This window comes from Bombina bombina, chromosome 6 (assembly GCF_027579735.1).
Source record: "Bombina bombina isolate aBomBom1 chromosome 6, aBomBom1.pri, whole genome shotgun sequence".
NCBI lineage: Eukaryota > Metazoa > Chordata > Amphibia > Anura > Bombinatoridae > Bombina > Bombina bombina.
Window position 1 is genome coordinate 987,650,427 of NC_069504.1, and position 27,515 is coordinate 987,677,941.

Here is a 27,515-nt window from a genome sequence, read left to right on the forward strand (position 1 = left end):
AGAGCTCTGCCAAGGCACATCTTTCTCTTACCATGTAACTAATCTAGTCAGGGGAGACTGCAAAAAAAACCCTGATGCTTAAGCAGACTAATCTTTTTGTCTATTCCCAGCACAACATATTTATATTGTGCAAACCCGACTGCCAGGCACAACACACCAGCCTTCCTTACTCACAATATTCCAGAGTTCCTCAGGGAAATGTTTGCATGAGACTCCAAAGAGACTGGGAGGGTGATATTAGTAATTAGTCTCATGGGGCTGCCTTTCCTAACACAACATGGCCAGCTGAGAAATACTGTCATAACCCAATTTACTGGCGAGACAGAACCAGGTCATTATATCAAACATACTGTGTTTATAGCAATGTTTTTTTAAATTACCTGCCCGGATTAGTGATATAGATTGTACACTTGTTTTCATTTATAAACTGTAATCCACAGGGACTAAATTAGAAAAAGTGCTTATTTTTGTAAGAAAAAAATAGACATATGAAGCAAGAAAAAAAAATAGAAGATTGGTATTTTTAAAAGAGAATGAATAAATTCAAGGAATAATAGACAATATATGGGTAAGGTGAACCAATGCTAAATGTAGGTTTACAAAGAGCCAAATAAAAAAAATATATAAAATGGATTCACATGCTTGTTTGCAAAGCACTTTTTATCAGTCTAATTGGAAGCTTTTTGCCCCTTTGTGGTAGATCTGTATATTAGAGATATTATGCCAATATGTGCAAAACTCTAAAAAATAAAAAACAGCTTCAGCATAGGTGTGTGCATCAGTGAGGGGGTTAAGCACTGTATTACACAAAAATAAAGTAAATAAAAAACTGCACACAAATACTAAAAACATTTAAAAGGGCCATCGGTTAGGACGATTCCAGGGCTTTCATATTGCACATATGCTATTGTAAGGCAAGATGTGAGACCCACTGTAGCATTGTCAAAATATACATTGTTTCCTTGTTGCACCTAAAAGACAGCATTTTTGTTTTAAGTGTGTGTTCCTGTACTGCAACAAACTTTTTTTGTTTTTATGTTTGGGAGGTATTTGTCTACCAATAAAGAAGTGAGAGTTCTGCTTATCAGTATAGATGCCAATCATCAGTTATATGCAAGCAGTGGCAGCAGTGAATAATAACAACATATACATGATTAGAACATTCACTTCTTGCACAATTATACCCCTTTAAAGGGCCATTATACACTCATTTTTTTCTTTGCATAAATGTTTTGTAGATAATCTATTTATATAGCCCATAAAGTTTTTTTTTTAAATTAATATATAGTTTTGCTTATTTTTAAATAACATTGCTCTGATTTTCAGACTCCTAACCAAGCCCCAAAGTTTTATGTGAATACGCTCGACTACCTACTCCAGCTTGCTCCTGTTTGTGTAAAGGGTCTTTTCATATGCAAAAGAAGGGGGAGGGGGGGGGAGTGTCTTATTTGCCACTTGCAGTGGGCTTTCCAGCTACCTTTTCAACAGAGCCAAACTGACAGCTTCTAAGTAAGTTTTTAAACAGTTTTATACTGGATTTTTATATCAGTATCTGTGCATATTATTCTTTATAGTAGTGTCTATTACATGCAGTTATATGAAAATGAGTGTATACTGTCCCTTTAAGCCACAGTAGTACACAGGCATTCACTTTGTTATAATCAAAACAAACATCTTCATTGCACTTAACATTTGTGGCTGGGAATCAGAGACATAGGAGGTTGATGAGGGCCTGTCACCATTTTGTGGGTGGAGCCGTGTTAAGAGGGGTGTGATCATGGGTGGTTAGTGGGCGGGATTATGGGTGTCTGATTGGTCTGTGGGTGTGTCTGGATTGTTTGTGGGTGGGGCTAAGTGAAATTCAGCAAATAGAGACATGGCTGTCTAAGAGGGACAGCGTGACAGAGCTCTTAATTAGTAAATGCCCCTCTCAAATAGGGACAGTTGAGAGGTCTGCAGCTTTAATGTAACATTTTTTCATATTTTTTTTTAAACATATTTAAATATTGCTAGTTTATATAAAATGATAGAATTTTTCAGTTTCAGTTTACTGTCCCTTTAAAAAAAATGTATTTGCAATAAATGCTAGTTAAATAGCACCTTCAACAGTGAGATTTATCCTGGATATGCTTCATATACAGCCACCGCCTAAGGTAAACCCATTACTTCAATTAAATCAATCTCACTTCTTGCAATTCCATTTGAGCACTTCTCATTGTCAGCATTCCATTAGCGATACCACATCTATCTTAGTGAACCGAGTAATTTTCTTCTCTCTCCACTTCATGATATCATCCAGGGACAGTTTATTTATTCATTTATTTTAAAATCCGGTCACCACATAATGAGTTTATATTTTTTGTAATACACCCAAATTATGGCTGGTAAGGATGCAGGAAGGCAGAGTACAGGAAAAGAATTCCTTGCCAGACTTGCATATACATTCTTTTGTTTTTCAAGGTCAGCCATGTTCTCTGTGGTACAACTGAATTGTCACAGAAATATCCAGGGTAGAAAACTGAAATTTAAAAAATATTTTTTGGCAACTAGTTTAAACCCCCCCAAACAGTATATAATTGCTGGTCAAAATTGTAATGCACTTAGATGAATTACATCTTTGAACAGAAAAATATTTATGATATACATGCATTGGCAAGAATGCTTCTAGTAAAAGTTATCACTGTTTTATCACAGATTTTTCTCTGCACATTCATGTGAAGCATAGTTAGATATTCTCAGTGCATCAGCATTTTAAATACTGCAGCTGCTCAGAATGCCAGTGGGTTTTTTTTTTATCATGCCAGCAATTAACAAATTGAGTCATTACCATACGGTACAAGCACCTTGGGCTCTCTGATTAATTTAAAATGCTGTGCACGGTGCATACTTAAATGCACATTTAAAACAGCTATAGCTTTTATTCTAAGCATTTTTTTCTAATATAAGTATATTACAAAAATGCTTCTATTCAAAACTGAAATGCATCCATCTAGATTGCAATTTTGGCTGAATTTCCCTTTACGTGCACACTCCACAAGGACTGCCAAGCTTTGCAAAACATGGATGGTGACTGGAGGTTATGTGCATATGGTTCTCCTGAGTGGACGTATAAATAGGGTTGCCACCTGCCCCGGTATCACCGGGACAGTCCCGGTCTGGGACTGTGTGTCCCGTGTCCCGGAACTATCCTCAAATGCCCCGGGGAGGCTTTAGACTGTGAGAAAGAGGAGGGGTTTGGAGATTAAAGCAAGTGCAGCAGCAGGACAGACAGCGACTCTGATGGGGATACTGAATCGCCGTCCGTGTAACGCTCAGTAGGATTACTGGGTGGGCGGTACTGTAAAGAGGGATGGGTGATTGGGTGGTAATGTAAAGAGTGATGGACAGTGCTAGAAGGAGGGATGCGGCTACGGAAGTAGCCAAGCGGCAAGAGAGACAGTTATACACGGGGATAATTATTTAGTAGTTACAACACCGGCATCAGTCGTCACGGAGTGGGCGGGCTGTGTGTTTGTATGCCTGCCTGGGGTTTTACATTTTAGCTGCGTCAGGTGGTTGGTGCTCCAGGTTACGGTATGAGCTGAGGCTGATGGGCTGCTCACTGACAGCGGATAAACTGCAGTACTAAGACATAGTCATAGTTATTTTATTGTTTCTGACAGCCTGGTATTTACATGTTTCCGAGGGACCTGATAAACATTACACACAGACACAGTATATGTACATGTGTCTGAGGTACCAGATAAACACACACAGATTATATGTACATGTGTCTGAGGTACCAGATAAACACACACAGATTATATGTACATGTGTCTGAGGTACCAGATAAACACACACAGATTATATGTACATGTGTCTGAGGTACTAGATAAACACACACAGATTATATGTACATGTGTCTGAGGTACCAGATAAACACACACAGATTATATGTACATGTGTCTGAGGTACCAGATAAACACACACAGATTATATGTACATGTGTCTGAGGTACCAGATAAACACACACAGATTATATGTGCATGTGTCTGAGGTACCTGATAAACACACACAGATTATATGTACATGTGTCTGAGGTACTAGATAAACACACACAGATTATATGTACATGTGTCTGAGGTACTAGATAAACACACACAGATTATATGTACATGTGTCTGAGGTACTAGATAAACACACACAGATTATATGTACATGTGTCTGAGGTACCAGATAAACACACACAGATTATATGTACATGTGTCAGAGGTACCAGATAAACACACACAGATTATATGTACATGTGTCTGAGGTACTAGATAAACACACACAGATTATATGTACATGTGTCTGAGGTACCAGATAAACACACACAGATTATATGTACATGTGTCTGAGGTACCAGATAAACACACACAGATTATATGTACATGTGTCTGAGGTACTAGATAAACACACACAGATTATATGTACATGTGTCTGAGGTACTAGATAAACACACACAGATTATATGTACATGTGTCTGAGGTACCAGATGAACACACACAGATTATATGTACATGTGTCTGAGGTACCTGGTAAACACACACAGATTATATGTACATGTGTCTGAGGTACCTGATAAACACACACAGATTATATGTACATGTGTCTGAGGTACCAGATAAACACACACAGATTATATGTACATGTGTCTGAGGTACCTGGTAAACACACAGAGATTATATGTACATGTGTCTGAGGTACCAGATAAACACACACAGATTATATGTACATGTGTCTGAGGTACCAGATAAACACACACAGATTATATGTACATGTGTCTGAGGTACCTGATAAACACACACAGATTATATGTACATGTGTCTGAGGTACCAGATAAACACACACAGATTATATGTACATGTGTCTGAGGTACCTGATAAACACACACAGATTATATGTACATGTGTCTGAGGTACTTGATAAATACATTCATTTTGTGAATTCATTTTGTGTGTCACTCTTAATCTAGGGGCCTTATTTCTTCCTCCTCAGTATTGTTTCCTTATTAGAAAAAGTCCATAACCAGTGCTAATACAGAGGGACAAATATCATGTATTTTGTGATTCACAAATTACAATACAGTTTCCTATATTAAAAACTATTGCTTTTTACAACTTTTTTTTTTTTTTTTGGGGGGGGGAGTGGTTTTATGTTTATAAAGAGAAGTTAATATTAAATGCCAACCAAAAATGTAATTTTTTTTTGTCATATTGAATTTGATGCCGTGAGAAGCCACGCCCCAGAGCAACAATGCACTATGGGAGCTAGCAGAACACATCAGATGAGACAAAGAGAAAAAAAAAAAAAACATATATGAAGCCGCCAATCACCAGCGTGCTGTTCCTGACTTAACTAGCTATGCTTTTCAACAAAGAATACCAACATAACAAAGCAAATTATAAAGCTATTTAAAACTGCATGCTCTATCTGAATCACAGAAGTTTTATTTTGACTTTACTATGTGTTTACCTCCTTTGCTGGGGTTAAACACACACAGCTCTATTCAAAATCAAGCATTTTGTGTAAACAGATACAATAAAGGAAACTGATATAACTACTAGAATTAGGGCAAACATAAAGTGTATACAAATGATTATTTCCTCCTGTAAAATATGCTACCATATTTATGAAATAGAATTTGAGTGCTGTTCTTGTGTTTCTTTTTCATTAGACAGTAAAATACTAATATGACATGCACAATCAGAAAACACATTTCCACTCACATGGAGCATATTTTTGAATCTCGCTAATAGTTAGCAGCAGTTGAAATGTTGCAGGGTTAATGTTAATTAAAAGAAAAATCACTTTTATTAAAGGGACAGTCTAGTATAAATTAAACTTTTATTATTCAGATAGGACTTTTAATTTTAATCAACTTTCCAATTTACTTTTATCATCAAATTTACTTTTTTTCCCTTGGTATTCTTAGTTTAAACTAAACCTAGGTAGGCTCATATGCTAATGTCTAAGCCTTTGAGGGCTGCCTCTTATCACATGCTTTTTAAATCTCTTTTCAACACAAAGAGACAGAAAGTACACGTGGGCCATAGATAACACTGTGTTCAGGCACAGGGGTTATTTAAGACAATAGATAATAAACAGTCACAGTCATGTGATCAGGGGGCTGGAAGAAGGTTCCTAGATACAAGGTAATCACAGAGGTAAAAAGTATATTACTATAACTGTGTTGGTTATGCAAAACTGGGAATGGGTAATAAAGGGATTATCTAAAACAATAACAATTCTATGGTAGACTGTCCCTTTAACACTTTGGCTGAAAGACGGAGCTACAACACTAGATTTTAAATGACAACAATTCCAATACAACTTGCTCTGTTTTGTGAATGTACTAATTGTAACATTTGGTCTACTGCTTTCAGTGGGATACCAGTTCTTCCAGAAATGTTATACTGTACATTACCTGGTCTGTTTAATGGTTTACTACTTTTTTTTTATTCATCTCATTCTTAAAGTGAAGTTCAATTTTACCACTATGCTCATCACCCCTTTAAACATTAAGAGCTCAATAGCACAGTCGCTAAGTTTGTTTTAAAAAAAAATGTAATAAACAACATTAAATTTAATATATAGAATACCGTTTTTTCGCACTGTTACTCCTCCCCCGGTCCACTTCCTTTTTTCGCTGCAATGACGTATGTAGCGTAAGACTGAGGTGAAATCGTCTCTCGAAAGCGCGTGCACAACAAGCGCTTCGATATACGCATGCGTATTACGGCTTCATTTGCGCATGCGTTTAGAATTTCAGTCCGTCTTTGATTTTATTCATTAACATCGTTATATTGTATTTGCTTGAGTGGCCAATCGTATCGTTCTCTATTACCGCTATTGCAATCACTTGTTTTGTGGCAAAAACTCCGTGTTTTCTACACTATATTGCCTTCTTTTTCATATTATTGACTGTAAGTATGTTTATCAACATTATTTGGTTTATTACTTTCATCGTATGTAATATAGATCGCAACTAAACTTTATTCTAATTTTATAGCGTTAATCCTTTTTTAATCAGCATATTAATCGAAATCTATTGTTATTCCAATGCAAATCTTAGTTTATTGTAATGAAATCTTATTTTGTATTCATTTTACTTCTATATTTATTTTGCTCAGTATTCACTGAATCTAAAGATTACTTATTGTAAAATCCACATCGATCCTAGATTATTAAAAAAATACTTTCATATCTGTTACCACTCATTGTTTGTTTATGTATTGATGCAATCATTCCTAAACTTTTTTACCGTTTCATTTGCGCTCATTTCATTATAGTTTCGATATTAATTGTTCTTCATGTTATCTATTGACTTCTAATTTATATATTTTTTGAATTGTTTGTACATAATCTTTCATTCATTTATTATACTTTCTTCTATTATAATCTCCAAGATATGTATTTGAAAGTATAGTTGATGAACGATAATCTTAGTTGAACTATACAAAACATCAATTGGATAAACTTTCAAAATAATTATTTATTTTATTTATAGTTTATAAATAGTAATGTTCTTTTAACAAAATATTCTTAATGTTTACTTTTATTTTCCATATCCCTTATTCTATCCTTTGCACATAAATAATTGCTAAAAAGATGTGGCAGATAGAGGCTCAAATATGTTATTTATTGTTCTATTTTGTGTATCAATACATTTACTAAGTTTATAAAATTTTATATTACTTTTACATCCTGAATTCCTTATCTTCAATCTTTTATAATTTGTATTTTATAGTTGACAGTATATGTACTTAGCAATTTCACTATTCTATTTCTATGCTATTTAATTAATGATCAAAGTCTTTAAAAAAATCCATTTAATTTTACATTGTTGATATATAATAACTATGTTAAATTGGTCTTATGACTATTAGCAATCTTTTATTAGGATTTGGAATTTAAACAAAACATCTTTGCTTTCAATGGACTTTATTTTCTTTTCAAACCTCAATTTTGTTATAACAATGTTATCTATAGATTCAATCTTTTAGTACAAGAAGACATACAATAAATCTTTATAATTAGTAGACAAACTGACTCACTCTTCACCACTATCAAACATTTTCTAGTTTCAATCTCTTTCAAGAAATAGTGCCTGAAACATTATTTATAGTGTGTTTTAAGAATGTTATCTATTCAACCTCATGTTGACATGTTATAATTTATTTTAAAGAGCAATCGTTTCTTACTTTTACTTTGAAAAACTAACTCTTTTAAAATATATTTTATTGCAACAATCCATTAAAAATAAAACAAAATGTAAACCAAAAATTTATATATCTTTTCAAATTATTTTTTTTTGGTTGCTATTTCATTTTGTTAGGATAGACTGATTAGATAACCATTCCCTCCTGTTGCTATACCCATGTTCCATTGTCACTACTGGGTAATTCTATACTGTTGAGTGTCAATTTAATAAGGTTTATCAATTTTAAAAAATTATCATCATTCCTCTTGCTACCCCCATGTTATAGTGTCACAACCTTTTTATTGTATAGTGTAGTTTGTTATTTTAATGGCTACACCCATTTTATAGTGTCACAACTTTGTAATTGTATAGTCTGGGCTGTTATTTGATTGTGGATTAAACTAGTTTATCTATAACCATCCATGCTCTGTCTTCACCCATGTGGAAGTTAAAAAAATGTATCATTGTATAGTCTACTTTTTTATTGTATTATGGATGAAATTAGTTAATCTATAAACATCCCTCCTCTGGTTAAACACAAGTTAGAGTGTTATTACTTTATTTCATTGTATAGTATATTTTGTAATTTTATTCTATAAAAAAAATTTTTATAAGCAGCACTGCTTGGTCTATACCCATATGCAATTGTTAATAGTTTAATATTGCATAGTGTCGTCTTTAATTCAGTGACGTGCAGTGACGTCAGAGGATGGTGAGGCAGTGGCTAGGATATGCCTTCTTTCTTTAGATATCCTTTGTTGAAAAAATAGCAATGCACATGGGTGAGCTAATCACATGAGGTATCAATGTGCAGCCACCAATAAACAGCTACTAAGCATATTTAGATATGATTTTCAACAAAGGACATCAAAATAATAAAGAAAATTAGATATTTGATGTAAATTTGAAAGTTATTTAAATTTGAATATGGGTTTCATATGGGTTTCATGTCCCTTTAAATGGTGTCTTTGAAAAATGGTCAACTTAGTAAACTTCTGATTTTAGTCTAAAGGATTGTAACATAAACTCTTGCCAGATAACACAATGCTTGCTCTGATTATGAGATCTAGAAATCCATGCCCATTAAAATATGTTTAAAACATACATTTTACTTTCATGCTGCAAATTATGCTTATAGATTCTTTCAATACATAAGGGATGAGAGTCAGAGGGGGAGGAAGAGAGACAGAGAGAGAAAGAGACCATGGGGGAGAACAACACATAAGGAGAGAGATGGATAGAGAGAGAGACACACACACACACTCAAGGGGGGGACCACTGCAATTTAAAGTAATATAACAGCAGAGCTACAGAGAGTTCAGAAAATTAGTCTATAATTTAGTGTGAAGTACAGAGGCAAGCTGATAAGTTAGTGGGTGTAAAGTTTGAGTAAACAAAAAAACAAAAACGATCCTTTGCTGTAAATGAGTAAAAAAAAACACTAAACCACATTCATTAAATTATCATTTTAACTAACAGAATCTTTCACTAAAATCTTACTCTAATAAGATGTGGCTGAACAGAAACATTGCTCTCTGTGCCTCTCTCCTGCTCTGTAAGGATTCTGGAAGTGACAGTGGCACATTCCACTGCACTTAGAGGGGAAGAACAGAACTCTCTTTTTCACTTTAGCAAAGCTGTCAGCTTCACAGGACAGCAACAAAATATATTCAAGTTTTTTTTTTGCGTTTTTGTTTTGTTTTCTATGATTTAACATCCAGCCCCAACCCTATGTTCCACTTACTAATGCCTCTCACTGGATTGGTTCAGCCCGAATAGGACTGCCTCAAATAAGCAGTTAATGAGCCATGCACTGATCTTAACCACTTGCATCCAGTAGATGGCGCAGCATGTTGTGTAATGGTGGGCAGACCTGATTGTGCCTCTTCATTGCACAACATATAGCTGTGAGAATAAAAAAATGCTGGGGGAAAAAATTTACAATTTTTGTTTTAAAGCCAATAAAAAAAATTATTTTTGCACATATGAGAGGTAAAGCACTGCCTCACCTGCCTCTAGTGAATGCACATCACTGCTTTAATTATCCTTATGCATAAATAATATATTATATAAACAACACTACTCTTTCTATACCCATGTTCCATTGTGACCAATGTATATTTTTAAAGAGTTAATCATTATTTTAATTCGAACAAAATAAATGATTAGAGAACCAGCCCTCCTTTGGGTATACTCATGTGACATTGTAAATACTTTTTAAATGTATATTATTTAGTTTAATACAACGTTGATAGAAATAAAGCATTATCGAACGTTCATCATAATGGATATAAACATGTGACAGTTTCACTACTTGGTCATATTTTTTTCTTGTTTGATATTTTATAGATGCAGAAATAATTGATTATATAATTGTCCCTTCCATGGATATACAAACGTGACTGTGTCACTACTATGTCATTGTCTATTTTAGTTATTTATTTTATTAATGTTAAAATTAATGATTATATAAACTTCAATCCTTGGTCTATAAAGGTTCAATCAAATTTATTGAATAGTTCTGATTGTCAAAAGCAACATTTTATTTTTAAATCAATAGACAAGTCCTAATTAAATTATGTAAAAATAAGAACCACTATTATTTTAAATCATTTTATTCTATTTTTTATTTTATTTTTTATTTATATTACTTCTAATATATATATTATAATTCTATTTATATTTATTTATTTATTTTATATCATTTTTTAATTCAATTTATTTATTTATTTATTACTACAGAAACTTCTTTAACATGCCTGACTGTATAGTAATTGGATGCAGCAGTTCAACCAGGAGAGGAAGACAACAACCAGATGTAAATTTCCATGTTTTCCCAAAAACTCATGAAAAAATACGAATTTGGTTACAGCAAACAAATCAATATACCGTTGATCAGTTGGAACCTATGGTTCAACGTGTATTCGAAACAAATAGAACCATCAAGTACCGGATGTGTTCTAAACATTTCCTACCGGACTGCTATTACAGCCAGGGTGTCAATAAAAGATTGAAACAAGACGCAACACCAACTATTTTTCCCTCAAGAATTACAAATTACTCAGTCACAGCATCAACTTCTACTCCAGATGCATCGGGATCAGCCCTAACGTTATTGGAATCCACTCCATCAACTTCATCTGCTTTTATCTTGGAAAAACAACCCAGATTGTGTGTATGTCATGCATGCGGTCAAAGGTACAACATAACAAAGAAAGATGCCTATACTAACACTGAAATAAAAGAAACAATGGATAATTCAACCACTTTCAATACTTTCCATGGTACATTAACCACCAGTGTTCAAACTTCAAAAATTGTTAAAACATTTAATAAGACTACTACAACGACAGATTATTTTAAAAAGAAGGATCAATACACATGGACAATGGGGGATATGTCGACAGAGAATTCGATTGAAAGTAGTCTTGCTTTTCAAAATCAAGATTTAGCTGTTGATCAAAACCTTCGTACACCTATAGATGTACCAATTACCAGTATGGAATTAGAAAATCGCGATGTGCAAACAAATACATCGGAAGCATTACCATTGGAAGCATTAGAATTAGAAACTTCAATTAATGAAGTTTCCGACATCTCACTAATTGAAATGGATTCTGATACAGATATAATGAATATGGATGAAGATCAAGATAATGCTGCAAAAGATACAACTTACATCCCCGAAACAACAGAAGAAACAATTGACGAATACTCTGTAATTGTGGAAAGTACAAATAAAGATTTAGTTCATGAACCGAAATACATTGTATTTGACAAGTGTCTTGATCAATTGTTAAAATTGATTCCTTGTCGTAATCATGAACACTGTGATGCGCCAATGATGACTATTCACAAACGTTTAGTTGGAACAATGCTTATTGTTAACGGTGAGTGTGAGGCTGGCCATAATTCTGAACTTTGGAACAGCCAACCTACTATCGGTCAAAAACCGGTGGGCAACATTCTTGCATGTTCATCTCTACTATTCACTGGAAATCAGTATGAGAAAATTAAAGATTATTTCCAATATTTTGGAATTTGTTTTTTATCTAGTCAGACTTATGTCAACTATCAAAATGAATATCTCTTTCCAACTGTTGACAATTTTTGGAAAAAGGAATGTGAAGAAAATTTGCGAAATTTTACAGGTCGTGGAATAGCTGTCACAGGAGATGGGCAATGTGATAGCCCTGGACATTCCGCAAAATACTGTACTTATACAATTATGGAGGACAAATCTTAAAAAATTTTACATCTGGAAATTGTACAAGTCACAGAGGCTACCTCTTCTGTGGCCATGGAAGCTAAAGGATTTCGCAGGGCTATTAATCATATGATAAACAATGGTTTCCTCACATTGATGGTTGCAACGGATAGACATGTGAGCATTCGAAAGATAATACGGGAGGAATACAAAAACATAAACCATCAATTTGATATTTGGCATTATAGTAAAAGCCTAAAGAAGAAAATAATCACTATAAGCAAAAAGAAAGCATGTAAAGAGTTAGCCAAATGGGTCACATCGTTATCAAATCACTTATGGGCTTGTAGTGTTGCATGCAATGGAGATATCGAGGTAATGGAGCGGATGTGGAAATCCTGCCTATACCATGTACTCAACATACATTCCTGGGTGGATAACGGAGTAGAATACAAATGTGGCCACGGACAATTGAGTGTAGAGGGAGAGAGACCTCGAAAATGGCTCACAAAGCAATCGGAGGCATTTCATGAACTTGAAAAAATAGTCTTGAATGAACAAATGCTCAAAGACCTGAAACACTTATGTTTGTTTAGCCATACTGGAAAAATTGAAGTCTTTCATAGCTTCGTTTTGAAATATCGTCCAAAACGGATTCATTTCAAAATGGATGCTATGGAAGCAAGAACCAAACTTGCAGCTATAGCAAACAACATGAACTCTCAAAGAGTTCAGTCAACTGTTAAATTTCCAACACCGACAAGCGCCAGTTATGGCGATTTGAAATTCAACACATACTTTCCCAAAAGTAAAAAGGAGTGGCTGGTTAGACCAGTGTATGAAGATATGGATTTCTCTCATATCCATAAATTGAGTATTGAGGTTCTAAATCTAGCAGAGGGAACATCCACTCATTCATGGATATCCAAAAACAAGCAATTGCCACCAAACATTGCATCAACACCCAGACCTGACAAAAAAACACTGATTGATCAACATATTTCTCGTTTTGGACTCAAGAAATAGTTTCATTTTTTATGTTGATTTCTTGAATATATAAAAAAACAAATTCTTAATTTCTATATACTTAATTGATTAAAACATATATATATATATATGTTACTTTATTTGTTTTGTTTTTTAAGTATTTTATTTTCTGTTAAAAAAAAAAAATATTAAAGTTATTTTCTTTGATTCAATAAAACAGTTTATGTGTTTAATTTATTTATGTTTGCTCGATTGTGTTTTTAAATTTTTAAAAATTTAAACATCTAAGAAAGTCATCTAATTTTATACTCACAAAAAATACTGTCAGTGTATAATTTTACAATAATAATTAAACTAAATATTTCTAACATACAACATGCACATTTAATAATTTTTTATTATTTAATTCTTAATCTTTAAAAAAAAAAATATTTTAAATTGATCGACAATATATAGTACTAAATAATTTTTTTAAAATGAAAATTAATTTCCAAAAATCTAGAATTAAAAAAAAAAAAAAAAAATTTGTTATAATTTAATAGAACTATAATTAAGAAACATTGCGTTCTAAGAAAATACATTAAAAAATATAAAGATTTTAATAAAAAAAAAAATCTTGAGATGTTTCAAAAAAGTTAAAAATTTTAAATAAGAATAAACTTTATTAAATAAATAACATAAAAATTAAACATTTAAATTTTAAAATCACAAAACAGATAAACTTATAGTTTAGATTAGAATTACTCTAGAGTTATATAAATTGAAAAAAAAAAAAAAAAAAAACATCCAGAAAGGTCTCTGTAAGAAGTAAACTAATTGAAATCGACATTAACTAATTGTAGAATAACCGAAAAATTAGTTTTAAACATTATAATTGCAGCAAAATTAAAGATATATAACTAATCCAGTATCATCTCTGTAGCCGGGCCATCATCCTCAGGATAATGAAACCCGACATAGATATTGTCTGGTGCAGGGTAATGTTCCCTAATACTATTTACAATACATGACGGAATAGGTTTTCTGTTTTTCGGTCCCAATTCGCCATTTATCCAAGTTGAAAAACATCGATATGACATCTTTCGATATGCCCTTTAAAAAAAAAAAAAAAAAATATTATTATAAAAAAATCATATTCAATTACATGATAGCAAATAACAAAATAATGTAAATTATATAAAAAAAAAAAAATGTAATCGAAAATTAATATTTTTCTTTTTATTGATTTTTAATAAATTTAAAATATAATTTTTTTTTTTTTTTTTTTTTTTAAGTAAATTAATTCACCTTTGTGTCATGGCTTGTTTGGCCTGTGATCGCATTTCACGAAAACTTCTAGTTATTTCCGCCATACGGTTTAGAAAACCCTGGTCAAGTTCCTGAATATGCTTGTCTGCATCACATATACAAGATTTTCCTTCGGGAATATTATAATTTATTTCCTCTATTTCTCTGCAGCAAAAGCTTTCAATAACTGTTGGCATCAATTTACAATTTCCACAGAAACACCAATCTAGATTCTCTAATCTTTGCGAATCATCATTCCCAGTTAATTCCTGACTCGAATCATTTGGACCGCTATTGTCCTGTGTGGAATTTTCTTCATCCTCAGCCACTGGATCCCACTGATGACTTTGGGATATATCAATATTAGCATTTTCAGCGTTTCGCTCCGTTATCAGGTTTCTCATCTTTAAAAAATTAAGAAAAAAATTAATTTTTACTTCAATGATCAATTAATTTATTATTTTCAAAATTTAAAAAAAAAACATTTTCAAAATTATTATTATCATAATTCAAATCCAAAAGACAAAAAATTACAATCATAGATTAACAAATGTATATTCAATTTTATTAGATCTATGATTTTTATTAAATTAAGACTCTAATTGTAATCTAAATAATATTTATTGTTTTTTGTTGTAACTTTAAATAATTATGAAAATAAATAATTTATTTTTGTTGGATTACTCAAAAAAAAAAAAAAAAGTTTATATAATATAAATAAATAAGATATATAAATATGCTCAATTAATAAGTCACTTAATTAGAGTATCAATTGTATTGTTTACATTTTATTTATTAATTATATTGTCAGTTCCATGTCTACATGTACTCAATTTAATTCATACATCTTTTTATATTGATGAAAATAAAATTGTTGATATAGGAATATAAATTGACAATATTGTATCCAGTCTTTATATCTACTGTAAACATAATTGATATTAGTTGTCAATTATGTATGATGCTATAACTTGAGGAGAAGAGCAAAGTGTACATAATTGACAATGAATTTATATAAGGTTTACGATTTACTGTGGATCATCTTAGTTGAGTGTTTTGAATGAGATGACTAGAATGTTATATATAACAATAGAATTGAGAGGGATACAGGGCATGGATATTTAAAAGGGTGCATATGATTACTATTTTAAGTTGAAACAATATTAGTATGTCAAGAAGATTGATTATGCGTGGAAAATAATGATGCATTATGTATTTAGATTACAAATATCACATTTCATCAACAATTTAGTTTTTTAATAATGAGAGAGAAGAAAATACTTTTGAATTTAAATATCAATATATTACCATATCTTGAAGCTCTTGTGGGCTGAGTTCCATTAGATTTCTTCTTATGGGGTTTTCATCGTTTGAAGCCATTTCTGTTGATATATTAAATGTTTTGAAATTACTTAGTTCAGTAAGATATTCATATATATTACCTATAACGATAACATATCCATAAATGTAAGCATATGTACTTTGTATTAAAATGTAATGACTATAACATTTATGGTGCGATAGGTAAAACAAATAGAGCAAAATAAAAAAGATTGCTGTTAATCTAACATTATTATTAAAATTGAAATTAATAATAAATAATGTTAATTTTAAGAATAGATTAATTATTTTTTCAATAGATGACTATATGTCTATCTGTCTAAAACACTGTATGTCAATTTTTATAATTATTGTAATATATGTCTATCTCTATCTATAAATTAATGTCATGCGCTATTTCAAACTATGTTCTTCAATTTCTCTGTCTCAACCTATATCTCACTTTATCTCTTTATAGCAACATAGCAAAAAAAAAAAAAGAAAAGATATTATACAGAGCGAAAATATAAAGAGAGGGGTAATTTGACAGTAGAGCATTAATCTAAAAAGGGGTAAATAGAAGGAGGAGAGATATAAAGAGAGAGAGTGGAAATTTAGACAGGGGAGATAGTAGTAGATATCGAGATAGAGGAAAGATAGAGTTATGGGAGAGTGAAAGGTTGTGAAATCGTGAAAGAGAAGTGGGAAATAGAGATATAAGCGGAATGAAATAGACGATATAGAGATAGAAAGAGAAAAGTGATAGAGAATGGAATATATAATAAGAGAAAGACAGAGAGAAAGAGAGAGAGAGAGAAAAAAAAAAAAGTGAGAGAGAGTATTTAAAAAGAGAGAGTGTGAATATATAAATAATTATAAAAAAAAAATTTTTTAAAGTGACTTTATATAAATGAGAGATAGATAAAGAGAGATACACGATACAGAGAGAGTTGAAATAAAACTAGAGTTGAGATATGTAGAAATATAGCGAGATATAGGCAGAGAGAAAAATTAGAGATATATAGGGTGGATAGATAGAGATACAGAGGTGAGAAACATGTTATGTAAATAGAGAACAGATAGAGGATATAAATAGTGTGGATAGAGAGAAATCGAAATGTAAAAGATCAATAAATATGATTGAGAAAGAAAGTTTTGGAGAGAGAACGTAAAGTGATAGAGAAAGAGATTATAGAGTGGATAGAGAGATTGTAGTGAGATAGGGTACTAAGAGAGCAGAGTGAGAGAGAGTGGAGCGTCGAAGTTAATTGAGAGAGGGTAGTGAGAGCGAGGGAAGAGAGTTGATTGATGATAAAGAGAGAGAGTGGAAGTTGAGAGAGAGTGGGGGTAGCGATTGGACGTATAGAGAGAGTATGAAGATCGTTGAGTGAGAGAGAGGGGAGAATTAAATAAGAATTAGAGAGTGAAGTGAGAGCGAGGGTAGAGAGAGAGAGATGTTAGAGATGTGATTGTGAGATAGGTAAGAGAGATAGAGAGATAGAAATGGAAGAAAGAGATATAGAGAGGAAAAAGAGAGAGAGGAGAGATATAGAGAAAGAGAGAGGGGATAGAAAAATAAATAATAGTGAGAGATATGTTTAATCGATAAATTGGAAACCGAGAGAGAGTGGGGAGAGAGATTGAAGTGAGAGAGGGGGGAAAGAGTGAGAGTGGAGAGAGAGAGAGAGAGTGGAGAGAGCAATTGTTGTAAGAGAGGGTAGTGAAAGAGGAGAGAGTGAGAGTGAAGTGAGAGAGAGTGTACATAGAGATGGGATAAAGGTGAATGGGAGAGAGTGGAGAGAGAGAGGTTAGACAGTGGGGAGATAGAGAGAAATACAGAGGTGAGAGAAAAATTAAATAACAATGTTATAGAGGCTTAATAGACTGAGTGGAAAATGAAAGAGAGAGATAGAGAGAGAGAGGGAGAGATGTGTTCATAGAGACCGAAATAAGAGTGAGAGAGAGGGTTATTAGACAGAGTTGAAAATGAGAGAGAGAGTGAGAGAGTTGCTATAGAATAAATTAAGAGTGAGAGTGCATTTATTGGAAGAGAGGGGATAGAGAGAGTGTAGAGAGAAAGAGTATAGAGAGAGGGGAGAGAGACTAAATAAAAAGTGATGGTGGAGTGAGTTAGAGAGTAAATAACGACATAGGGGAGTCATAAAAAGACATGCTAAAAAGAGAGAAGAGTGAGTTGAGTTTGAGAGATTTAAGAGAGTGGAGAAATAGAGAGAGAGAGAAGAGAAAAGAAAGGGTAGATATAGAGATGTAAAAAATAAATAATTAATAGTGAGAGGGAGTTGATTAAGAGAGAGTGGAAATGGATAGATAAAAAGAGAGCCGTAATAGAGAGGGTATATATAGAGAAGTGAAAGATAAAATGTATAGAGAGGATGCAGAGAGAGAGTGGAAAGTGAGAGGCAAGTGAGATAAGTGATAGAAAGAGGGGTGAATGATAGAGAGATACTAGAGAGGATAAAGAGAGAGATAGTGGAGTGAAAGAGTGGTGAATGATAGAGAGGTAAGAAAGAGGATAAAGAGAGAGATAGTGGAGTGAAAGATTGGTGAATGATAGAGAGGGAAGAAAGAGGATAAAGAGAGAGATAGGGGATTTAGAGAGAGGTAAGAGAGAGAGTGGAGAGAGATAGGGGAGTCAGAGAGAGGGTAGAGAGATAGGGGATTGAGAGAGAGGGGAGATGGAGTGGGAGAGAGGGTGGAGAGATAAAGGGGAGAGAGAGAGAGAGAGAGAGAGAGAGAGAGAGAAAGAGAGAGAGAGAGGTGAAAAGATAGAGAGAAAAGTGGATAGTGAGTGGAAAAATAGAGATAAAGAGACAGAGTAGAAAGAAAGAGATTTAGCAGGGAAATAGATTAAGATTGAGAAGAGAGAGGGGAGATAGAAAGAATGAAGAGAGAGAGGGGAGATAGAGAGAGGGCATAGAGAAAGTAATAAAAGTGAGAGAGAGTGTGTTCTGACATAGAGTATAAATTCTGAGAGAGTTAGACAATAGAGTGGTAAATAGATACAGGGGAGTGAGAATGAGTATAGAGATAGTGTTATGTGAAATAATTTATAGAGAGAGAGGGGAGTGAGAGATTGTGTTGAAAGAGAGGTGAGTCAGAGAGTGTGGAGAGAGAAAGGTGAGTGAGACAATGTGTAGATAGAGAGGGTGTAGTGAATGTGAGGGTATATTGAGAGATTAGTGAGAGAGAGGGTAAAGAGAGATTGGAGAGAGTGGAGTGATAGAAATGGGAGACAGAGAGGATGAAGAGAGATAGTGTAGATCGATTGTAGATAGAGAGAAACAGAGAGGTTGTAGAGAAATAAATAAGATTAAGATATAGATGGTGGATTAAGACAGATTATAAAGTGATAAAGAGAGAGAGAGAGAGGTTAGAGAGAGTGAGAGCAAATGGATTACAAAGAGACGGTGGAAAGCAATGGAGTGGAAAATGAGAGGGGAGTGAGAGAGTGGAGTGATTGAGAGGGTAGAGAGAGGGGAGATAGAGAGAGGATAGTGAGATGGGAGAGAGAGAGGAGAGAGAATGGAGAGAGAGAGAAGGGGCAAGAAAAAGAGAGAAAGTAGAGATAGAAGTGAGATAGACAGAAACAGAGAATTGATGCAAAAAATGTAAACAATTTAAATATTGTAATGCAGAAAATATTTTTATCATATATCTATAATGAACACTCAATAAGTAATAAATTAAATTATTATAAACAAAACTCAAACAATATAAGTCTGCTGGATATTCTAACCTAATTTCACAAAAATATTTTTTTAAAAACAATTCGAATCGATTCTTGTATACGGACAAAAAGTATTTTAAAAAATAATATTGAAATTTTAGATATCAGGAGATATAGAGATTAGACAATATTTATTACAAACTAATAATATTAACCAAAGATAAAATTCTTTCAGAGTAATTAAAATAAAAGCCTTTGTCCCAAGATTTATGAAAAAAATAATCAAGGCGATCTAAATATATATTTAGATATAAAAATAAAATAACAAAACGATTGCTATATACACCTTTAAAATAGGAGAGTCCGAAATATCCTTTGATGATAAACGAACAAAAAAATCAAAAATTACAATTGCTTTACCTATGTATTTCTATTGCGAATATATATAAAAAATAAAAATGTAAATAAAGTATAAATGTTAGTTATTGATATATTTACAACAAATTCGTGCATTATAATTTGGAAATCAATATAGTTGATTTAGAAATGCAGTTACTTATAGAGGGTGATTACTGTTTTCAAACTGAATAAACATGAAATTTCTACTTTATCGTAGAAGATAGTATTGTTAATTTTATGAGTGACGATCTCAATATTATTCCCCAAGTTTTTATGTACAATATAGACACTGCAAACTTTGGCATAAAACACTGTTATGGGCATTTCGATAGACGTTATTTACCTTCGATTATTGAATATAGCCGGATCTCGTCCTTTCTTCTATTGCGAGCAGTTCCGATTGATTCAATGTATCAAAAGCCGCTATACTGCAAAATACGCATGCGCTAAGCGTGAACGAGCATTGTGATGAGGATGACACACAGTGTAATACGCATGCGCAATAGTGGATGATGACGATTGAGAAAAGGGGCAGGACGCCACGGGGTAAGTAAAGGGATAGGTTAAGACAGTTGTAAAAACTGTCAATCAAAAAGTTAGAAATGTCGGGCGGACAATTGAAGCAATACCGACGTTAAATATATAATAAATTTTAGATTGAAAAGACTAATTTTATGAAAAAGGATGAATGAACATGATACTATTTTAGAAAACAAATGCCAAAAATGTTAACTATAGAGGCGGACTTGAACTTCACTTTAACTGCATCAAAGTAAAAGCATAAAATAATGTGTTTGCCATTTGCAGCTTGTGTAATGACCAGCAGGCTGAACATAATGTAGTTGTAGTGTATTTACATGAAGAAACATTATACAGGTAGAAAACGACTTTATCCAAACTGCTTGGGACCGGAAAAAGTTTGGATTTCGGAATAGTTTGGATTTTGGAATATTTGTATCTGTAAAATGGCACCAAGTGTAAACAATAATATCTCATGTCATTCAGACAATATTTACACGTCATAATACATGTAACCTAAATGTAGTTTTATATAATTAATACTTTTGTATACATAGAACCCTCAGAAGCACAGTACTGTAATCGGAAAGGTAATATTTGTCATTTTAAATAAATAGAGAGTATCATTTCCATTTTAGAACAAAAAACAAAAACAAAAAAGACAGGCAGATAGGATTGTGACTTACTGGGAGGGAAAATAGTAATTTCTGATATTTAAAAAAAAATAAAATATTTAACATTTTAGATTTCAGAATAAGTTTGGATTCTGGATTTAGGGATTTGTGCCTGTACTGTCACTAAATACTATCTACAAGTACAGCTACTCTTGAAAAGGAATTAAAAAAAAGTGAGCTATGCGAGTTAAACCATTCAGGCAAAAGCAATGTTTTAAATGTTACACTTCACTGTGAAAAGTGCCCCCTAGTTATCACTTCTGGAGATTCATGTGCAGTAATATTTGCAGGATTCATTAACAATGACCGCAATTGTGAATTCTATCATCAAGTCAAGTCAAACTGGAACTGCTTATACTGGTGCTTGTAGGAACAATATATCTTCAAAAGAGAAATAGAAGCCAATACAAAATGTATTGGCTTTAAAGGCCCATTAAACGCTAAATATATGTTAGACATAATATTGTAATCAAAGCAAAGATTAGCCTAAAAGTATATTATTGCTTTCATATTTCAAAAACTAAGTGTAAAGCTTTAGTTTCTAGAAAAGTGCTTTAATTTCTATAATGTAATTGGAGTAACCATGATGAAACCAAGGTTTACCTTATCTAATCTCTTCTGCTGAGAACAATTAGACATACAAATGTGGAGATGATAGCTGTGTGGAATATACTGCTGGTAAAGTAAATTGTATTTATCAGGGTTTAGACTCCCTTTAATATTGCTATGTTCCACACTTGATCTGTCCCTAATTGTTCCCAGCAGTGCGTGGGGTCAAATATTTTATAGGAATGTAGGAGAATTGGAAATCCCATAATCAGAGTTAAAGGGACATAAAACAAGTTGGGATAGAGACAAAATATAATATGTACTTTAATTACTTTACCTGCAAATTTATACTGCAGTGCCTCGCCATTAACCCTTTCTTTTTAGTTTTTAAATTGTAAAGTTCTAACCCTACACATTTCCTTCTATGGCTGTATCTATATCTATTGTTGTTTTGGTAGAATGCAAAAATGCATAGGGATTATCTGCTGGAGCAGGCCTAGAAGCTGTAAACTCAGTTGAAATACAATGTCTGTGTATAAACACTGATGGGGGGGGGGAGTTGGCTTCTCTAGGCAGCTTAGATATGTAATTTATTTTGCTTATTTTTGAAAATTATTTTAAAATACAAGCAATTTGTAAACTATTTTTTTATGCAAACTATTTTTAATTAATTAGCCCTTTTAGGATATGCACAGATCTCAACCCGTTTTATGTCCCTTTAAATTACAGGAAAAGGGGACAAAATAAACAATAAAAGCATATTGCAAAGTGTTATTTACTGCACATAATTAAACAGTTTATATTACAATTTCAAAGTGTTTAATGTCCGTTTAGAGGGACATTCTAATTCAAAAAATACTTGCTCTTATACCCCAGAGCATGTCATTTTTGCATTAATGCCTCAAGTTCACTCTGTGTTTAACCCACCCAGAAATGTTAAACACATAGGTAAAGTCTTGCTTGGAAGCCGCAAGCATTATAGGTCCTGAGCAGAACACAGACTACCAGAACCATGCGACTACCACTCCCGATTAGCTGACCTGCTCTCTGTTTTCAATGCTTGCGGCTCCCAAGTGGGCCCCCTTTGTCGTAGTTAAACATATAGTAAAGCTCGAATCACTAGCAAAAATGTGCGTTTATTTTTTTGTATTACAATGCCCCCTTGTATGTACAATATTTTTATGCAGCGTTCCAACAGATGAACATATCAGCAGAGTCTGAATGTTATTAGAACAGATTAGAACCTTGTTTGCAGCAATTGTTTTTCAATGGTTAAACTACACCCACCACTTTACTTATTTAAAGGACCACTTAATGCAGTAGAATTACATAATAAACAAGTACACAATACAAAGACAAATCAATAGCATTTACTTTGAATTTCAAATAAGCAGTAGATTTTTTTCTGACACATTTATTTCCTCTCTCATTTTCCGTCCCCCTGTATAATAATGTGACAGACATCAGCCAATCACAGACTAGAAAATGTACACCCTGTGAGCTTGTGCACATGCTCAATAGAACCTTTTTTCCCCAGTAAGTGTAAATATAAAAAGACTGTGCAAAATTCGATAATGGAAGTAAATTGGGAAGTGTCTTAAAACTGCATGGGGGCCGAAAAATGGGAGAAAAATAAAAATTTTCATAAAAAAAAAAAAAAAAAAGATAGATAATCCCTTTATTACCCATCCCCCAGTTTTGCATAACCAACACAGTTATATTAATATACTTTTTACCTCTGTGATTACCTTGTATCTAAGCATTGCTAACAACCCCCTGATCACATGACTTTATTATCTATTGACTTGAATTTTAGCCAATTAGTGCTGTGTCTGCTACAATCCACGGGCGTGATCACAATGCTATCTATATGGTTTACATAAACTAGCTCTCCCCTGTTGTGAAAAGCAAATAAAATAGCATGTGATTAGAGGCAGCCTTCAAGGGCTGAGAAATTATCATATGAGCCTTTCTAGGTTTAGCTTTCAACTAAAAATACCAAGAGAACAAAGCAAAATTGGTGATAAAAGTAAATTGGAAAGTTGTTTAAAATTGCATTCCCTATTTGAAACATGAAAGTTTTTTTTTACTTGACTGTCCCTTTAATTATGTAATTCCTTTAAGCATTTTATATTACAATCTTAAAGTATTCACTGTCCCTTTAATAAGGCAACGCACTGATGAGTGCCTCCGATATCTGGAAAGCATTGCTGCAGCAGTGAGAATATACTGTTAAACTATAGTTTAAGTATTGAACCCATCTGGGTTGTCAGGTCTACGAGAACGAATGCCTCAGGCATACATAAAATATACTAACAATCTATGAAGCAGAATTATATACCAGACTTCATCCAGTCAGTAATATATAGTATGAAATGGAATATGTCACCATCTTTTCAGAACACTACATTTTAACAGGAATTAAAGAGACAGTCTAGTCAAAATTAAACTTTCATGATTCAGATAGGGCATGCAATTTTAAACAACTTTCCCATTGACTTGTATCATTACATTTGCTTTATTCCCTTGGTGGTATTTTTGAAAAGCTAAACCTAGGTAGGCTCAAACTGATTTCTAAACCGTTGAAAACCGCCTCTTAGCTCAGAGCATTTTGAAAGTTTTTAAGTTAGACTGTGCTAGTTCATGTGTGTCCTATAGATAACATTGTGCTCACTCCTGTGGTGTTATTTAGGAGTCTGCACTGGTTGGCTAAACTGTATGTCTGACAAAAGCACTGAGATAAGGGGGCAGTCTGCAGAGGCGTAGATACAAGGTAATCACAGAGGTAAAACATATTAATATAAACATGTTGGTTATGCAAAACTGGGGAATGGGTAATAAATGGATTATCTATCTTTTTAAACAATAAAAATTCTGGTGTAGACTGTCCCTTTAATTAAGCTGTGCTATCTTCTAATAATATTAGGCCTTGGGTAACAGTAAAATGAGAACAGGGTCTTTGACTTCATGAGGTCCTTACATGTTTACCCAAACACTTATTCCAAAAATGTGCAGCTGTCTTTTGCTTTTATAGCATGCAAAACCCTAGCAGCCAGGGGTCCAGTCTGTTTGCACTTTCACTTTAAGACGATGGAGGATCATTTTCTGCCACATCTGCACTACATATTTGTATCATTAGCCTGAAATAGAATTCTTACGCAATATATTTACTTACTGCTCTCAGTGCTAATCCCCAATATCCCCACTGAATTGTACTTCTATTCTTGGTGTAGCTGACTTTATTGCAAGAGCTTCGGGATGATGACTGTAAAAGCTTATGGTTTACTAATTTTAGTATTCAGTATGGTGCAATGTTTGTATAGTTATACCAGGGATATCCTATCATGTAATAAGCATCTTTACCCAAAGTATACATATAAAATGTGTGTGTGTAATTTTATATAATTTATGTATATACCCCACAGACACACAATCCAAAGTAGGGGTGAAAGAATACACATAAACGCACACAATATATATATATATCAATATATATATATATATATATATATATATATATATATATATATATATATATATATATATATATATATATATATACACATATATACATACACAATATATATATATATATATATATATATATATATATATTCTGTATATATATATATATATATATATATATATATATATAAACAAATATGTTAAGATGATACAATTAATAGGTTTTATTTAAATGTTTGCTCAAATTTAAACAATCAATTAGAAAGAAACCTGTATGTGTTGTATTACAATAATTTAGATGTATTTATCTGTCAATCGTTCTCTCTCTCAGTATGCATTAGCTGTTTAAAATCTACTTTAAGTGGACAGGAGACCACACTAACTTTTCTTTCATGATTTAGGTAGAACATACAATTTTAAACAACTTTCCAAATTAGTTCTATTATTAAATTTGCTTCATTCTCTTGTTATCCTTTGCTGAAGAAACAACATTGAACTACTGGCAGCTAGATGAACACATTGTGTTAGCCAATCACAAGAGACAAATATGCGCAGGCACCAATCGGCAGCTAGCTCCCACTAGAGTAAGATATGTGCATATTTTTCAACAAGGGATATTAAGAGAACAAAGCACATTTGAAAATAGGAGTGAGTTTAAAAGCGTCTTAAAATTACATGCTCTATCTAAATCATGCAAGTTTAAAGGACCACAACATACTGAAGATATGCATAAATAACAAGTGCATCATAAAAAAGACAATGCAATAACACTATGAATTTAAAATTAAGCAGCAGATTTTTTTTTTCTGGCGAATTAATTTTTTCTTCCAATTTCCAGCTCCCTGTGTCAAGTGACAGACAGCAGCCAATCGCAGACTAGTATACATATATACTGTGAGCTTGTGCACATATTCAGTAGGAGCTCGGGCCTCAGAAAGTGTGCATATAAATAGACTGTGCAAAATTTAATTTTGGAAGTAAATTAGAAAGTTTCTTAAACTTTTATGATACCGAAAGAGCATACAGTTTTATTTTGACTTGTGTCCCTTTAATTGTGACTTTCCTATCCCTTTAATTTCCCTAATCATCTAGAGAAGTCTAACGCAGCTATTATAGAATATTTTATAATTGGTCCATAAAGAAAAACATAATTTATGTAAGAACTTACCTGATAAATTCATTTCTTTCATATTAGCAAGAGTCCATGAGCTAGTGATGTATGGGATATACATTCCTACCAGGAGGGGCAAAGTTTCCCAAACCTCAAAATGCCCATAAATACACCCCTCACCACACCCACAAATCAGTTTAACGAATAGCCAAGAAGTGGGGTGATAAGAAAAAAGTGCGAAAGCATATAAAATAAGGAATTGGAATAATTGTGCTTTATACAAAAAAATCAAAACCACCACAAAAAAGGGCGGGCCTCATGGACTCTTGCTAATATGAAAGAAATGAATTTATCAGGTAAGTTCTTACATAAATTATGTTTTCTTTCATGTAATTAGCAAGAGTCCATGAGCTAGTGACGTATGGGATAATGATTACCCAAGATGTGGATCTTTCCACACAAGAGTCACTAGAGAGGGAGGGATAAAATAAAGACAGCCAATTCCTGCTGAAAATAATCCACACCCAGAATAAAATTTTTAATGAAAAAACATAAGCAGAAGATTCAAACTGAAACCACTGCCTGAAGTACGTTTCTACCAAAAACTGCTTCAGAAGAAGAAAACACATCAAAATGGTAGAATTTAGTAAAAGTATGCAAAGAGGACCAAGTTGCTGTTTTGCAAATGTGATCAACCGAAGCTTCATTCTTAAATGCCCAGGAAGTAGAAACTAACCTAGTAGAATGAGCTGTAATCCTTTGAGGCGGAATGTTACCCGACTCAACATAGGCATGATGAAATAAAGATTTCAACCAAGATGCCAAAGAAATGGCAGAAGCTTTCTGGTCTTTTCTAGAACCGGAAAAGATGACAAATAGACTAGAAGTCTTTCGGAAAGACTTAATAGCTTCAACATAATATTACAAAGCTCTAACAGCATCCAAAGAATGCAATGATTTCTCCTTAGAATTCATAGGATTAGGACATAATGAAGGAACCACAATTTCTCTACTAATGTTGTTAGAATTCACAACCTTAGGTAAAAAATTCAAAAGAAGTTCGCAGCACCGCCTTATCCTGATGC

At 33.0% G+C, this 27,515-nt stretch overlaps 1 protein-coding gene across 3 annotated transcripts in view; it reads right to left on the bottom strand.

Moving 5' to 3' along the window:
• NDST1 (N-deacetylase and N-sulfotransferase 1) overlaps positions 1-27,515 on the bottom strand; it is a 217,734-nt gene that overhangs the window by 124,471 nt on the left and 65,748 nt on the right. The window lies entirely within an intron of this gene.